The sequence below is a fragment of the Ambystoma mexicanum genome, unplaced genomic scaffold, assembly GCF_040938575.1.
Source record: "Ambystoma mexicanum isolate Mex_15411 unplaced genomic scaffold, UKY_AmexF1_1 Mex_scaf1, whole genome shotgun sequence".
Classification (NCBI taxonomy): Eukaryota; Metazoa; Chordata; class Amphibia; order Caudata; family Ambystomatidae; genus Ambystoma; species Ambystoma mexicanum.
The window spans coordinates 2494382-2511121 of record NW_027182324.1 but is presented as its reverse complement, the minus strand read 5'-3'; the positions used below and the strand labels follow the sequence as shown (position 1 = coordinate 2511121).

Genomic DNA, 16740 nt, shown 5'->3' with positions numbered 1-16740 from the left:
TATTGGACCTTCTCACAGCAATGGAAGGAGGAGTTTGTGCAAAGATAGGACAATCATGCTGCACGTTCATACCTGCCAACGATGCCGACAATGGTACACTAACAGAAGCAGTTTCACAATTGGCCCAGATGCACTCCAAAATGATGGACGAAAGTAACGGCGTAAACAAGGATAAAAGCTGGTTTTCACTATTATGGTCATGGATGCCATCTTGGCTGTCAGATGGACTGAAAATAATAGTGGGATGTGCTATTTTGGCTGGAGCTGCACTGATAATAATTAGATTTTGGAAAGCCCGGAAGGCGCGCTCAACTGATGAGTTGCTGGAAATGGTGGGAATGCACCCCTTGATGCCAGCGGATGACGGCCAGCACACAGGTGTGATAATACACGAAAGGGAGAAGTTGCGCACCCAAATCATCGCCAATCATCTAGACCCACCATCAGTGAAGATCGAGAACCCAAGGAACCCTAGGAGCTACATAGGAAGATGGGTGTACTGTACTCCTGGAGGAACATGCGAATACATGTATTGGTCATTTGAAGATCACGTAAACCATTATGGACATCTCGGAGGGATAACCAAGATATGGAGAGTAAGAGGAGATAACGAGAAGGATATGTTTGTGGTCGACAAGTCGACCAGAGGGGGGACTGAAGTGGGAGAATGGAAAACCAGACTCCCGTCCTTCACCTCTCGCGCTTGGCCTAGAGGGTCGCGGCCCAGACACCCGCCACGAGAAGAGTTTGCCCATTTACCAGATGACCAAATACCCTGGTACAGAAACATACGGATGTGTCCATCTGCCTGCCCAACAGCCCGCACTGGCCATGCCGACACCTGCGGCACGGACCAACTAGACTGAAATCTACACATCGTTAGAGATGCCATGACGACCTAGATAACGGGGAGCACCGCTGAACTATTATACACGCTGAACATTTCCACACCAATCTACACGAAGAACATACTCAGTGCTCTGACGTAGGCGACAGGCTTATTCACGGACGTGCATCTTTATTATTTTTACATAGGCTTTCAGAATGCAGAAACGCAAGACGCACCATGAGCTCATTTATAACGCTTGCTCACGCTTCTCTTGAAACCCGTTACCATCATGAGAGATATAATGGAAACACGATACTGGCCATGAAACTGTATGCCACTATAACCTAAAGCATCCATGCACTAAATGGATTACTCGTGCACCAGGCCCAAGTAGGCCTCAAGCAAGAGTTCCCGTGGACATTAACAAAGCAAAAGTCAGGTTGCTGAGCCTGCAGAAAGAACCCAGTGGAGCAACCAGCCAAGGTCGTAATGTTGCAAACCCACAGTCAAGAAACAAATCTTCAAAGGCACGATGTTGCAACCTCGCACTCCAAGTACCAATGTTAAAATCATATCTGCAAATTAAACCAGACATACAGTGGAAAAACAATATTAATTGTGCAGAATTATGCCTCAAACACGGTCCCTCCCCACGTGACCAAGCCGAACCTGACGAGATGCCAAAACCCAGGAGAGAAAAGGCGTCTGGGTACCTCGCTACGAGACGCAGGCCGACACACTTGAAAGGCTCAATGGACACCTGCTACAGTGGGAACGGTCAGTCTCCCACCTATGAATAAATCCTCACATTGCCTGCACGTACCCATATTGAAACACTGTTGCAACCACAGGTGCACCGTGTGCTGGGAACAACGGTGGTCCCAGGCTGGGGAGCTCACGGATGCACCAATCAGAACATGAGGTTCTTATCTCAGACGTCAGTAACGTTAGCCAATCCTCAGGGGTCTTCATGTAACAATTCTTATGTATCTAATTGTAGGGACAACCCAGATATACCACCTGACTACATCTTAACCACTAATATCATTCTCTATATGCGTACTATACTAACCCCACCACTCGAGCAACCAATCAAGAGTGGCGATAGGTTCTTTTGGTAACTTTTTGGAATGACGCAAGTAGCGCGTCATAATGTAGTAAAAAGGGCCTGCGAGCCCCACTATTGTGTGTGTGTCAGGACGAACGCGTACGCTCCTTGACCCATCCCTGCCGTTTGCATAATAAACGGCAGAAGTTGCCTTGCTCCTTGTGTGTGCCTCATACTCTGTCTCGATCCGAGATATACACGGGAGGAGTTGGGGCCTCCCTGCCCGGAGGTCTGCGGACGGCCCGGCCGACCCCGGCAGAATCCCCCCCGACAGCATGAAATAGCAATCTTTGTACAAAGTATTAATATTGGGGAGACAGATTGGTCGAAAAAAAAGCAGACAGGCGCTGCTGAGATTCGAACTCAGGATCTCCTGTTTACTAGACAGGCGCTTTAACCAACTAAGCCACAGCACCTTTTTTGCATCTGGTCTCCTTTCCTTCCTCATGTAATCATTTAGAAGTGAAATCCACTTTTTTAAGGCTGGGCTTCTGTTGCAATATAACTTTTCAAAATGTTTTCCAATTGACTGAAACTCCATTGCACAAAACGAGCATGTCATTAATCGTCGATTTAGAGTGGACTGCATTGCCCAGTGTGTGCATTGAGGAGCACATGTTCGTCTTTACTGGGGAGCAAGTTTGCACTCATGAATGTGGCAAAACATTCAAATCCGTAAGTGGGTGAACATTAAAGTCCTAGATGCTGCAAATCTCTATATCTGGATACGGAATGACTGAAAAAAGTTATGTCTCCAGTGTCAAAATGTGTGTAATGCACTAGTAATTCATTTCCTTTATTGACCAGTGAGGTAGCCATGTATGGAGGTGCTGTAGAGTGAAAATCAAGTTTCAAACGGGCAGTGATCCCTGTGCCTGGATAGCTCAGTCGGTAGAGCATCAGACTTTTAATCTGAGGGTCCAGGGTTCAAGTCCCTGTTCAGGCGTATCTTTGCTTCTTTTACAAAAAATTAAGCAGGAAATATGAATTGCTCATTCTAATATGTGCTATTTCTGATGGCATCGCAACCTTGGGCAATATGACTCTAAGGTAGTGGAGTCCAGAGTTCTTGGATGCTTTGCCAACATTTCAAGCCTCACTGTGCTTCTAAATAGCATGAAACAGCAATCTTTGTACAAAGTTTTAATATTGGGGAGACAGATTGGTCGAAAAAAAAGCAGACAGGCGCTGCTGAGATTCAAACTCAGGATCTCCTGTTTACTAGACAGGCGCTTTAACCAACTAAGCCACAGCACCTTTTTTGCATCTGGTCTCCTTTCCTTCCTCATGTAATCATTTAGAAGTGAAATCCACTTTTTTAAGGCTGGGCTTCTGTTGCAATATAACTTTTCAAAATGTTTTCCAATTGACTGAAACTCCATTGCACAAAACGAGCATGTCATTAATCGTCGATTTAGAGTGGACTGCATTGCCCAGTGTGTGCATTGAGGAGCACATGTTCGTCTTTACTGGGGAGCAAGTTTGCACTCATGAATGTGGCAAAACATTCAAATCCGTAAGTGGGTGAACATTAAAGTCCTAGATGCTGCAAATCTCTATATCTGGATACGGAATGACTGAAAAAAGTTATGTCTCCAGTGTCAAAATGTGTGTAATGCACTAGTAATTCATTTCCTTTATTGACCAGTGAGGTAGCCATGTATGGAGGTGCTGTAGAGTGAAAATCAAGTTTCAAATGGGCAGTGATCCCTGTGCCTGGATAGCTCAGTCGGTAGAGCATCAGACTTTTAATCTGAGGGTCCAGGGTTCAAGTCCCTGTTCAGGCGTATCTTTGCTTCTTTTACAAAAAATTTAGCAGGAAATATGAATTGCTCATTCTAATATGTGCTATTTCTGATGGCATCGCAACCTTGGGCAATATGACTCTAAGGTAGTGGAGTCCAGAATTCTTGGATGCTTTGCCAACATTTCAAGCCTGACTGTGCTTCTAAATAGCATGAAATAACAATCTTTGTACAAAGTTTTAATATTGGGGAGACAGATTGGTCGAAAAAAAAGCAGACAGGCGCTGCTGAGATTCGAACTCAGGATCTCCTGTTTACTAGACAGGCGCTTTAACCAACTAAGCCACAGCACCTTTTTTGCATCTGGTCTCCTTTCCTTCCTCATGTAATCATTTAGAAGTGAAATCCACTTTTTTAAGGCTGGGCTTCTGTTGCAATATAACTTTTCAAAATGTTTTCCAATTGACTGAAACTCCATTGCACAAAACGAGCATGTCATTAATCGTCGATTTAGAGTGGACTGCATTGCCCAGTGTGTGCATTGAGGAGCACATGTTCGTCTTTACTGGGGAGCAAGTTTGCACTCATTAATGTGGCAAAACATTCAAATCCGTAAGTGGGTGAACATTAAAGTCCTAGATGCTGCAAATCTCTATATCTGGATACGGAATGACTGAAAAAAGTTATGTCTCCAGTGTCAAAATGTGTGTAATGCACTAGTAATTCATTTCCTTTATTGACCAGTGAGGTAGCCATGTATGGAGGTGCTGTAGAGTGAAAATCAAGTTTCAAATGGGCAGTGATCCCTGTGCCTGGATAGCTCAGTCGGTAGAGCATCAGACTTTTAATCTGAGAGTCCAGGGTTCAAGTCCCTGTTCAGGCGTATCTTTGCTTCTTTTACAAAAAATTTAGCAGGAAATATGAATTGCTCATTCTAATATGTGCTATTTCTGATGGCATCGCAACCTTGGGCAATATGACTCTAAGGTAGTGGAGTCCAGAATTCTTGGATGCTTTGCCAACATTTCAAGCCTGACTGTGCTTCTAAATAGCATGAAATAACAATCTTTGTACAAAGTTTTAATATTGGGGAGACAGATTGGTCGAAAAAAAAGCAGACAGGCGCTGCTTAGATTCGAACTCAGGATCTCCTGTTTACTAGACAGGCGCTTTAACCAACTAAGCCACAGCACCTCTTTTGCATCTGATCTCCTTTCCTTCCTCATGTAATCATTTAGAAGTGAAATCCACTTTTTTTAAGGCTGGGCTTCTGTTGCAATATAACTTTACAAAATGTTTTCCAATTGACTGAAACTCCATTGCACAAAACGAGCATGTCATTAATCGTTGATTTAGAGTGGACTGCATTGCCCAGTGTGTGTATTGAGGAGCACATGTTCGCCTTTACTGGGGAGCAATTTTGCACTCATGAATGTGGCAAAACATTCAAATCCGTAAGTGGGTGAACATTAAAGTCCTAGATGCTGCAAATCTCTATATCTGGATACGGAATGACTGAAAAAAGTTATGTCTCCAGTGTCAAAATGTGTGTAATGCACTAGTAATTCATTTCCTTTATTGACCAGTGAGGTAGCCATGTATGGAGGTGCTGTAGAGTGAAAATCAAGTTTCAAATGGGCAGTGATCCCTGTGCCTGGATAGCTCAGTCGGTAGAGCATCAGACTTTTAATCTGAGGGTCCAGGGTTCAAGTCCCTGTTCAACATTAAAGTCCTAGATGCTTCAAATCTCTATATCTGGATACGGAATGACTGAAAAAAGTTATGTCTCCAGTGTCAAAATGTGTGTAATGCACTAGTAATTCATTTCCTTTATTGACCAGTGAGGTAGCCATGTATGGAGGTGCTGTAGAGTGAAAATCAAGTTTCAAATGGGCAGTGATCCCTGTGCCTGGATAGCTCAGTCGGTAGAGCATCAGACTTTTAATCTGAGGGTCCAGGGTTCAAGTCCCTGTTCAGGCGTATCTTTGCTTCTTTTACAAAAAATTTAGCAGGAAATATGAATTGCTCATTCTAATATGTGCTATTTCTGATGGCATCGCAACCTTGGGCAATATGACTCTAAGGTAGTGGAGTCCAGAATTCTTGGATGCTTTGCCAACATTTCAAGCCTGACTGTGCTTCTAAATAGCATGAAATAACAATCTTTGTACAAAGTTTTAATATTGGGGAGACAGATTGGTCGAAAAAAAAGCAGACAGGCGCTGCTGAGATTCGAACTCAGGATCTCCTGTTTACTAGACAGGCGCTTTAACCAACTAAGCCACAGCACCTCTTTTGCATCTGATCTCCTTTCCTTCCTCATGTAATCATTTAGAAGTGAAATCCACTTTTTTTAAGGCTGGGCTACTGTTGCAATATAACTTTACAAAATGTTTTCCAATTGACTGAAACTCCATTGCACAAAACGAGCATGTCATTAATCGTTGATTTAGAGTGGACTGCATTGCCCAGTGTGTGTATTGAGGAGCACATGTTCGCCTTTACTGGGGAGCAATTTTGCACTCATGAATGTGGCAAAACATTCAAATCCGTAAGTGGGTGAACATTAAAGTCCTAGATGCTGCAAATCTCTATATCTGGATACGGAATGACTGAAAAAAGTTATGTCTCCAGTGTCAAAATGTGTGTAATGCACTAGTAATTCATTTCCTTTATTGACCAGTGAGGTAGCCATGTATGGAGGTGCTGTAGAGTGAAAATCAAGTTTCAAATGGGCAGTGATCCCTGTGCCTGGATAGCTCAGTCGGTAGAGCATCAGACTTTTAATCTGAGGGTCCAGGGTTCAAGTCCCTGTTCAGGTCTACCTTTGCTTCTTTTACAAAAAATTAAGCAGGAAATATGAATTGCTCATTCTAATATGTGCTATTTCTGATGGCATCGCAACCTTGGGCAATATGACTCTAAGGTAGTGGAGTCCAGAGTTCTTGGATGCTTTGCCAACATTTCAAGCCTGACTGTGCTTCTAAATAGCATGAAATAGCAGTCTTTGTACAAAGTTTTAATATTGGGGAGACAGATTGGTCGAAAAAAAAGCAGACAGGCGCTGCTGAGATTCGAACTCAGGATCTCCTGTTTACTAGACAGGCGCTTTAACCAACTAAGCCACAGCACCTTTTTTGCATCTGGTCTCCTTTCCTTCCTCATGTAATCATTTAGAAGTGAAATCCACTTTTTTAAGGCTGGGCTTCTGTTGCAATATAACTTTTCAAAATGTTTTCCAATTGACTGAAACTCCATTGCACAAAACGAGCATGTCATTAATCGTCGATTTAGAGTGGACTGCATTGCCCAGTGTGTGCATTGAGGAGCACATGTTCGTCTTTACTGGGGAGTAAGTTTGCACTCATGAATGTGGCAAAACATTCAAATCCGTAAGTGGGTGAACATTAAAGTCCTAGATGCTGCAAATCTCTATATCTGGATACGGAATGACTGAAAAAAGTTATGTCTCCAGTGTCAAAATGTGTGTAATGCACTAGTAATTCATTTCCTTTATTGACCAGTGAGGTAGCCATGTATGGAGGTGCTGTAGAGTGAAAATCAAGTTTCAAATGGCAGTGATCCATCTGCCTGGATAGCTCAGTCGGTAGAGCATCAGACTTTTAATCTGAGGGTCCAGGGTTCAAGTCCCTGTTCAGGCGTACCTTTGCTTCTTTTACAAAAAATTAAGCAGGAAATATGAATTGCTCATTCTAATATGTGCTATTTCTGATGGCATCGCAACCTTGGGCAATATGACTCTAAGGTAGTGGAGTCCAGAGTTCTTGGATGCTTTGCCAACATATCAAGCCTGACTGTGCTTCTAAATAGCATGAAATAGCAATCTTTGTACAAAGTATTAATATTGGGGAGACAGATTGGTCGAAAAAAAGCAGACAGGCGCTGCTGAGATTCGAACTCAGGATCTCCTGTTTACTAGACAGGCGCTTTAACCAACTAAGCCACAGCACCTTTTTTGCATCTGGTCTCCTTTCCTTCCTCATGTAATCATTTAGAAGTGAAATCCACTTTTTTAAGGCTGGGCTTCTGTTGCAATATAACTTTTCAAAATGTTTTCCAATTGACTGAAACTCCATTGCACAAAACGAGCATGTCATTAATCGTCGATTTAGAGTGGACTGCATTGCCCAGTGTGTGCATTGAGGAGCACATGTTCGTCTTTACTGGGGAGCAAGTTTGCACTCATGAATGTGGCAAAACATTCAAATCCGTAAGTGGGTGAACATTAAAGTCCTAGATGCTGCAAATCTCTATATCTGGATACGGAATGACTGAAAAAAGTTATGTCTCCAGTGTCAAAATGTGTGTAATGCACTAGTAATTCATTTCCTTTATTGACCAGTGAGGTAGCCATGTATGGAGGTGCTGTAGAGTGAAAATCAAGTTTCAAACGGGCAGTGATCCCTGTGCCTGGATAGCTCAGTCGGTAGAGCATCAGACTTTTAATCTGAGGGTCCAGGGTTCAAGTCCCTGTTCAGGCGTATCTTTGCTTCTTTTACAAAAAATTAAGCAGGAAATATGAATTGCTCATTCTAATATGTGCTATTTCTGATGGCATCGCAACCTTGGGCAATATGACTCTAAGGTAGTGGAGTCCAGAGTTCTTGGATGCTTTGCCAACATTTCAAGCCTCACTGTGCTTCTAAATAGCATGAAACAGCAATCTTTGTACAAAGTTTTAATATTGGGGAGACAGATTGGTCGAAAAAAAAGCAGACAGGCGCTGCTGAGATTCAAACTCAGGATCTCCTGTTTACTAGACAGGCGCTTTAACCAACTAAGCCACAGCACCTTTTTTGCATCTGGTCTCCTTTCCTTCCTCATGTAATCATTTAGAAGTGAAATCCACTTTTTTAAGGCTGGGCTTCTGTTGCAATATAACTTTTCAAAATGTTTTCCAATTGACTGAAACTCCATTGCACAAAACGAGCATGTCATTAATCGTCGATTTAGAGTGGACTGCATTGCCCAGTGTGTGCATTGAGGAGCACATGTTCGTCTTTACTGGGGAGCAAGTTTGCACTCATGAATGTGGCAAAACATTCAAATCCGTAAGTGGGTGAACATTAAAGTCCTAGATGCTGCAAATCTCTATATCTGGATACGGAATGACTGAAAAAAGTTATGTCTCCAGTGTCAAAATGTGTGTAATGCACTAGTAATTCATTTTCTTTATTGACCAGTGAGGTAGCCATGTATGGAGGTGCTGTAGAGTGAAAATCAAGTTTCAAATGGGCAGTGATCCCTGTGCCTGGATAGCTCAGTTGGTAGAGCATCAGACTTTTAATCTGAGGGTCCAGGGTTCAAGTCCCTGTTCAGGCGTATCTTTGCTTCTTTTACAAAAAATTTAGCAGGAAATATGAATTGCTCATTCTAATATGTGCTATTTCTGATGGCATCGCAACCTTGGGCAATATGACTCTAAGGTAGTGGAGTCCAGAATTCTTGGATGCTTTGCCAACATTTCAAGCCTGACTGTGCTTCTAAATAGCATGAAATAACAATCTTTGTACAAAGTTTTAATATTGGGGAGACAGATTGGTCGAAAAAAAAGCAGACAGGCGCTGCTGAGATTCGAACTCAGGATCTCCTGTTTACTAGACAGGCGCTTTAACCAACTAAGCCACAGCACCTCTTTTGCATCTGATCTCCTTTCCTTCCTCATGTAATCATTTAGAAGTGAAATCCACTTTTTTTAAGGCTGGGCTACTGTTGCAATATAACTTTACAAAATGTTTTCCAATTGACTGAAACTCCATTGCACAAAACGAGCATGTCATTAATCGTTGATTTAGAGTTGACTGCATTGCCCAGTGTGTGTATTGAGGAGCACATGTTCGCCTTTACTGGGGAGCAATTTTGCACTCATGAATGTGGCAAAACATTCAAATCCGTAAGTGGGTGAACATTAAAGTCCTAGATGCTGCAAATCTCTATATCTGGATACGGAATGACTGAAAAAAGTTATGTCTCCAGTGTCAAAATGTGTGTAATGCACTAGTAATTCATTTCCTTTATTGACCAGTGAGGTAGCCATGTATGGAGGTGCTGTAGAGTGAAAATCAAGTTTCAAACGGGCAGTGATCCCTGTGCCTGGATAGCTCAGTCGGTAGAGCATCAGACTTTTAATCTGAGGGTCCAGGGTTCAAGTCCCTGTTCAGGCGTATCTTTGCTTCTTTTACAAAAAATTAAGCAGGAAATATGAATTGCTCATTCTAATATGTGCTATTTCTGATGGCATCGCAACCTTGGGCAATATGACTCTAAGGTAGTGGAGTCCAGAGTTCTTGGATGCTTTGCCAACATTTCAAGCCTCACTGTGCTTCTAAATAGCATGAAACAGCAATCTTTGTACAAAGTTTTAATATTGGGGAGACAGATTGGTCGAAAAAAAAGCAGACAGGCGCTGCTGAGATTCAAACTCAGGATCTCCTGTTTACTAGACAGGCGCTTTAACCAACTAAGCCACAGCACCTTTTTTGCATCTGGTCTCCTTTCCTTCCTCATGTAATCATTTAGAAGTGAAATCCACTTTTTTAAGGCTGGGCTTCTGTTGCAATATAACTTTTCAAAATGTTTTCCAATTGACTGAAACTCCATTGCACAAAACGAGCATGTCATTAATCGTCGATTTAGAGTGGACTGCATTGCCCAGTGTGTGCATTGAGGAGCACATGTTCGTCTTTACTGGGGAGCAAGTTTGCACTCATGAATGTGGCAAAACATTCAAATCCGTAAGTGGGTGAACATTAAAGTCCTAGATGCTGCAAATCTCTATATCTGGATACGGAATGACTGAAAAAAGTTATGTCTCCAGTGTCAAAATGTGTGTAATGCACTAGTAATTCATTTCCTTTATTGACCAGTGAGGTAGCCATGTATGGAGGTGCTGTAGAGTGAAAATCAAGTTTCAAATGGGCAGTGATCCCTGTGCCTGGATAGCTCAGTCGTTAGAGCATCAGACTTTTAATCTGAGGGTCCAGGGTTCAAGTCCCTGTTCAGGCGTATCTTTGCTTCTTTTACAAAAAATTTAGCAGGAAATATGAATTGCTCATTCTAATATGTGCTATTTCTGATGGCATCGCAACCTTGGGCAATATGACTCTAAGGTAGTGGAGTCCAGAATTCTTGGATGCTTTGCCAACATTTCAAGCCTGACTGTGCTTCTAAATAGCATGAAATAACAATCTTTGTACAAAGTTTTAATATTGGGGAGACAGATTGGTCGAAAAAAAAGCAGACAGGCGCTGCTGAGATTCGAACTCAGGATCTCCTGTTTACTAGACAGGCGCTTTAACCAACTAAGCCACAGCACCTTTTTTGCATCTGGTCTCCTTTCCTTCCTCATGTAATCATTTAGAAGTGAAATCCACTTTTTTAAGGCTGGGCTTCTGTTGCAATATAACTTTTCAAAATGTTTTCCAATTGACTGAAACTCCATTGCACAAAACGAGCATGTCATTAATCGTCGATTTAGAGTGGACTGCATTGCCCAGTGTGTGCATTGAGGAGCACATGTTCGTCTTTACTGGGGAGCAAGTTTGCACTCATGAATGTGGCAAAACATTCAAATCCGTAAGTGGGTGAACATTAAAGTCCTAGATGCTGCAAATCTCTATATCTGGATACGGAATGACTGAAAAAAGTTATGTCTCCAGTGTCAAAATGTGTGTAATGCACTAGTAATTCATTTCCTTTATTGACCAGTGAGGTAGCCATGTATGGAGGTGCTGTAGAGTGAAAATCAAGTTTCAAATGGGCAGTGATCCCTGTGCCTGGATAGCTCAGTCGGTAGAGCATCAGACTTTTAATCTGAGGGTCCAGGGTTCAAGTCCCTGTTCAGGCGTATCTTTGCTTCTTTTACAAAAAATTTAGCAGGAAATATGAATTGCTCATTCTAATATGTGCTATTTCTGATGGCATCGCAACCTTGGGCAATATGACTCTAAGGTAGTGGAGTCCAGAATTCTTGGATGCTTTGCCAACATTTCAAGCCTGACTGTGCTTCTAAATAGCATGAAATAACAATCTTTGTACAAAGTTTTAATATTGGGGAGACAGATTGGTCGAAAAAAAAGCAGACAGGCGCTGCTGAGATTCGAACTCAGGATCTCCTGTTTACTAGACAGGCGCTTTAACCAACTAAGCCACAGCACCTTTTTTGCATCTGGTCTCCTTTCCTTCCTCATGTAATCATTTAGAAGTGAAATCCACTTTTTTAAGGCTGGGCTTCTGTTGCAATATAACTTTTCAAAATGTTTTCCAATTGACTGAAACTCCATTGCACAAAACGAGCATGTCATTAATCGTCGATTTAGAGTGGACTGCATTGCCCAGTGTGTGCATTGAGGAGCACATGTTCGTCTTTACTGGGGAGCAAGTTTGCACTCATTAATGTGGCAAAACATTCAAATCCGTAAGTGGGTGAACATTAAAGTCCTAGATGCTGCAAATCTCTATATCTGGATACGGAATGACTGAAAAAAGTTATGTCTCCAGTGTCAAAATGTGTGTAATGCACTAGTAATTCATTTCCTTTATTGACCAGTGAGGTAGCCATGTATGGAGGTGCTGTAGAGTGAAAATCAAGTTTCAAATGGGCAGTGATCCCTGTGCCTGGATAGCTCAGTCGGTAGAGCATCAGACTTTTAATCTGAGGGTCCAGGGTTCAAGTCCCTGTTCAGGCGTATCTTTGCTTCTTTTACAAAAAATTTAGCAGGAAATATGAATTGCTCATTCTAATATGTGCTATTTCTGATGGCATCGCAACCTTGGGCAATATGACTCTAAGGTAGTGGAGTCCAGAATTCTTGGATGCTTTGCCAACATTTCAAGCCTGACTGTGCTTCTAAATAGCATGAAATAACAATCTTTGTACAAAGTTTTAATATTGGGGAGACAGATTGGTCGAAAAAAAAGCAGACAGGCGCTGCTTAGATTCGAACTCAGGATCTCCTGTTTACTAGACAGGCGCTTTAACCAACTAAGCCACAGCACCTCTTTTGCATCTGATCTCCTTTCCTTCCTCATGTAATCATTTAGAAGTGAAATCCACTTTTTTTAAGGCTGGGCTTCTGTTGCAATATAACTTTACAAAATGTTTTCCAATTGACTGAAACTCCATTGCACAAAACGAGCATGTCATTAATCGTTGATTTAGAGTGGACTGCATTGCCCAGTGTGTGTATTGAGGAGCACATGTTCGCCTTTACTGGGGAGCAATTTTGCACTCATGAATGTGGCAAAACATTCAAATCCGTAAGTGGGTGAACATTAAAGTCCTAGATGCTGCAAATCTCTATATCTGGATACGGAATGACTGAAAAAAGTTATGTCTCCAGTGTCAAAATGTGTGTAATGCACTAGTAATTCATTTCCTTTATTGACCAGTGAGGTAGCCATGTATGGAGGTGCTGTAGAGTGAAAATCAAGTTTCAAATGGGCAGTGATCCCTGTGCCTGGATAGCTCAGTCGGTAGAGCATCAGACTTTTAATCTGAGGGTCCAGGGTTCAAGTCCCTGTTCAGGCGTATCTTTGCTTCTTTTACAAAAAATTTAGCAGGAAATATGAATTGCTCATTCTAATATGTGCTATTTCTGATGGCATCGCAACCTTGGGCAATATGACTCTAAGGTAGTGGAGTCCAGAATTCTTGGATGCTTTGCCAACATTTCAAGCCTGACTGTGCTTCTAAATAGCATGAAATAACAATCTTTGTACAAAGTTTTAATATTGGGGAGACAGATTGGTCGAAAAAAAAGCAGACAGGCGCTGCTGAGATTCGAACTCAGGATCTCCTGTTTACTAGACAGGCGCTTTAACCAACTAAGCCACAGCACCTCTTTTGCATCTGATCTCCTTTCCTTCCTCATGTAATCATTTAGAAGTGAAATCCACTTTTTTTAAGGCTGGGCTTCTGTTGCAATATAACTTTACAAAATGTTTTCCAATTGACTGAAACTCCATTGCACAAAACGAGCATGTCATTAATCGTTGATTTAGAGTGGACTGCATTGCCCAGTGTGTGTATTGAGGAGCACATGTTCGCCTTTACTGGGGAGCAATTTTGCACTCATGAATGTGGCAAAACATTCAAATCCGTAAGTGGGTGAACATTAAAGTCCTAGATGCTGCAAATCTCTATATCTGGATACGGAATGACTGAAAAAAGTTATGTCTCCAGTGTCAAAATGTGTGTAATGCACTAGTAATTCATTTCCTTTATTGACCAGTGAGGTAGCCATGTATGGAGGTGCTGTAGAGTGAAAATCAAGTTTCAAATGGGCAGTGATCCCTGTGCCTGGATAGCTCAGTCGGTAGAGCATCAGACTTTTAATCTGAGGGTCCAGGGTTCAAGTCCCTGTTCAGGCGTATCTTTGCTTCTTTTACAAAAAATTTAGCAGGAAATATGAATTGCTCATTCTAATATGTGCTATTTCTGATGGCATCGCAACCTTGGGCAATATGACTCTAAGGTAGTGGAGTCCAGAATTCTTGGATGCTTTGCCAACATTTCAAGCCTGACTGTGCTTCTAAATAGCATGAAATAACAATCTTTGTACAAAGTTTTAATATTGGGGAGACAGATTGGTCGAAAAAAAAGCAGACAGGCGCTGCTGAGATTCGAACTCAGGATCTCCTGTTTACTAGACAGGCGCTTTAACCAACTAAGCCACAGCACCTCTTTTGCATCTGATCTCCTTTCCTTCCTCATGTAATCATTTAGAAGTGAAATCCACTTTTTTTAAGGCTGGGCTTCTGTTGCAATATAACTTTACAAAATGTTTTCCAATTGACTGAAACTCCATTGCACAAAACGAGCATGTCATTAATCGTCGATTTAGAGTGGACTGCATTGCCCAGTGTGTGCATTGAGGAGCACATGTTCGTCTTTACTGGGGAGCAAGTTTGCACTCATTAATGTGGCAAAACATTCAAATCCGTAAGTGGGTGAACATTAAAGTCCTAGATGCTTCAAATCTCTATATCTGGATACGGAATGACTGAAAAAAGTTATGTCTCCAGTGTCAAAATGTGTGTAATGCACTAGTAATTCATTTCCTTTATTGACCAGTCAGGTAGCCATGTATGGAGGTGCTGTAGAGTGAAAATCAAGTTTCAAATGGGCAGTGATCCCTGTGCCTGGATAGCTCAGTTGTAGAGCATCAGACTTTTAATCTGAGGGTCCAGGGTTCAAGTCCCTGTTCAGGCGTATCTTTGCTTCTTTTACAAAAAATTTAGCAGGAAATATGAATTGCTCATTCTAATATGTGCTATTTCTGATGGCATCGCAACCTTGGGCAATATGACTCTAAGGTAGTGGAGTCCAGAATTCTTGGATGCTTTGCCAACATTTCAAGCCTGACTGTGCTTCTAAATAGCATGAAATAACAATCTTTGTACAAAGTTTTAATATTGGGGAGACAGATTGGTCGAAAAAAAAGCAGACAGGCGCTGCTGAGATTCGAACTCAGGATCTCCTGTTTACTAGACAGGCGCTTTAACCAACTAAGCCACAGCACCTCTTTTGCATCTGATCTCCTTTCCTTCCTCATGTAATCATTTAGAAGTGAAATCCACTATTTTTAAGGCTGTACTTCTGTTGCAATATAACTTTACAAAATGTTTTCCAATTGACTGAAACTCCATTGCACAAAACGAGCATGTCATTAATCGTTGATTTAGAGTGGACTGCATTGCCCAGTGTGTGCATTGAGGAGCACATGTTCGCCTTTACTGGGGAGCAATTTTGCACTCATGAATGTGGCAAAACATTCAAATCCGTAAGTGGGTGAACATTAAAGTCCTAGATGCTGCAAATCTCTATATCTGGATACGGAATGACTGAAAAAAGTTATGTCTCCAGTGTCAAAATGTGTGTAATGCACTAGTAATTCATTTCCTTTATTGACCAGTGAGGTAGCCATGTATGGAGGTGCTGTAGAGTGAAAATCAAGTTTCAAATGGGCAGTGATCCCTGTGCCTGGATAGCTCAGTCGGTAGAGCATCAGACTTTTAATCTGAGGGTCCAGGGTTCAAGTCCCTGTTCAGGCGTATCTTTGCTTCTTTTACAAAAAATTTAGCAGGAAATATGAATTGCTCATTCTAATATGTGCTATTTCTGATGGCATCGCAACCTTGGGCAATATGACTCTAAGGTAGTGGAGTCCAGAATTCTTGGATGCTTTGCCAACATTTCAAGCCTGACTGTGCTTCTAAATAGCATGAAATAACAATCTTTGTACAAAGTTTTAATATTGGGGAGACAGATTGGTCGAAAAAAAAGCAGACAGGCGCTGCTGAGATTCGAACTCAGGATCTCCTGTTTACTAGACAGGCGCTTTAACCAACTAAGCCACAGCACCTCTTTTGCATCTGATCTCCTTTCCTTCCTCATGTAATCATTTAGAAGTGAAATCCACTTTTTTTAAGGCTGGGCTTCTGTTGCAATATAACTTTACAAAATGTTTTCCAATTGACTGAAACTCCATTGCACAAAACGAGCATGTCATTAATCGTTGATTTAGAGTGGACTGCATTGCCCAGTGTGTGTATTGAGGAGCACATGTTCGCCTTTACTGGGGAGCAATTTTGCACTCATGAATGTGGCAAAACATTCAAATCCGTAAGTGGGTGAACATTAAAGTCCTAGATGCTGCAAATCTCTATATCTGGATACGGAATGACTGAAAAAAGTTATGTCTCCAGTGTCAAAATGTGTGTAATGCACTAGTAATTCATTTCCTTTATTGACCAGTGAGGTAGCCATGTATGGAGGTGCTGTAGAGTGAAAATCAAGTTTCAAATGGGCAGTGATCCCTGTGCCTGGATAGCTCAGTCGGTAGAGCATCAGACTTTTAATCTGAGGGTCCAGGGTTCAAGTCCCTGTTCAGGCGTACCTTTGCTTCTTTTACAAAAAATTAAGCAGGAAATATGAATTGCTCATTCTAATATGTGCTATTTCTGATGGCATCGCAACCTTGGGCAATATGACTCTAAGGTAGTGGAGTCCAGAGTTCTTGGATGCTTTGCCAACA

General features: G+C 41.8%; 13 non-coding genes across 13 annotated transcripts; 1 reads left to right on the top strand and 12 right to left on the bottom strand.

Annotated features, from left to right (window-relative positions):
* Positions 1 to 2279: 2279 nt before the first annotated feature.
* TRNAT-AGU (transfer RNA threonine (anticodon AGU)) lies at positions 2280 to 2353 on the bottom strand. Its single transcript has one exon. It is a non-coding gene; the product is annotated as a tRNA-Thr (tRNA).
* Positions 2354 to 3961: 1608 nt separating this feature from the next.
* Positions 3962 to 4035, bottom strand: TRNAT-AGU (transfer RNA threonine (anticodon AGU)). The gene has a single exon. It is a non-coding gene; the product is annotated as a tRNA-Thr (tRNA).
* Positions 4036 to 5899: 1864 nt separating this feature from the next.
* TRNAT-AGU (transfer RNA threonine (anticodon AGU)) lies at positions 5900 to 5973 on the bottom strand. Its single transcript has one exon. It is a non-coding gene; the product is annotated as a tRNA-Thr (tRNA).
* Positions 5974 to 6741: 768 nt separating this feature from the next.
* TRNAT-AGU (transfer RNA threonine (anticodon AGU)) lies at positions 6742 to 6815 on the bottom strand. Its single transcript has one exon. It is a non-coding gene; the product is annotated as a tRNA-Thr (tRNA).
* Positions 6816 to 7580: 765 nt separating this feature from the next.
* Positions 7581 to 7654, bottom strand: TRNAT-AGU (transfer RNA threonine (anticodon AGU)). Its single transcript has one exon. It is a non-coding gene; the product is annotated as a tRNA-Thr (tRNA).
* A 1298-nt stretch (positions 7655 to 8952) lies between these two features.
* Positions 8953 to 9025, top strand: TRNAK-UUU (transfer RNA lysine (anticodon UUU)). Its single transcript has one exon. It is a non-coding gene; the product is annotated as a tRNA-Lys (tRNA).
* A 237-nt stretch (positions 9026 to 9262) lies between these two features.
* TRNAT-AGU (transfer RNA threonine (anticodon AGU)) lies at positions 9263 to 9336 on the bottom strand. Its single transcript has one exon. It is a non-coding gene; the product is annotated as a tRNA-Thr (tRNA).
* Positions 9337 to 10945: 1609 nt separating this feature from the next.
* On the bottom strand, positions 10946 to 11019 carry TRNAT-AGU (transfer RNA threonine (anticodon AGU)). Its single transcript has one exon. It is a non-coding gene; the product is annotated as a tRNA-Thr (tRNA).
* Positions 11020 to 11786: 767 nt separating this feature from the next.
* On the bottom strand, positions 11787 to 11860 carry TRNAT-AGU (transfer RNA threonine (anticodon AGU)). The gene has a single exon. It is a non-coding gene; the product is annotated as a tRNA-Thr (tRNA).
* Positions 11861 to 13469: 1609 nt separating this feature from the next.
* Positions 13470 to 13543, bottom strand: TRNAT-AGU (transfer RNA threonine (anticodon AGU)). The gene has a single exon. It is a non-coding gene; the product is annotated as a tRNA-Thr (tRNA).
* Positions 13544 to 14311: 768 nt separating this feature from the next.
* On the bottom strand, positions 14312 to 14385 carry TRNAT-AGU (transfer RNA threonine (anticodon AGU)). The gene has a single exon. It is a non-coding gene; the product is annotated as a tRNA-Thr (tRNA).
* Positions 14386 to 15152: 767 nt separating this feature from the next.
* Positions 15153 to 15226, bottom strand: TRNAT-AGU (transfer RNA threonine (anticodon AGU)). The gene has a single exon. It is a non-coding gene; the product is annotated as a tRNA-Thr (tRNA).
* Positions 15227 to 15994: 768 nt separating this feature from the next.
* Positions 15995 to 16068, bottom strand: TRNAT-AGU (transfer RNA threonine (anticodon AGU)). The gene has a single exon. It is a non-coding gene; the product is annotated as a tRNA-Thr (tRNA).
* Positions 16069 to 16740: the final 672 nt, after the last annotated feature.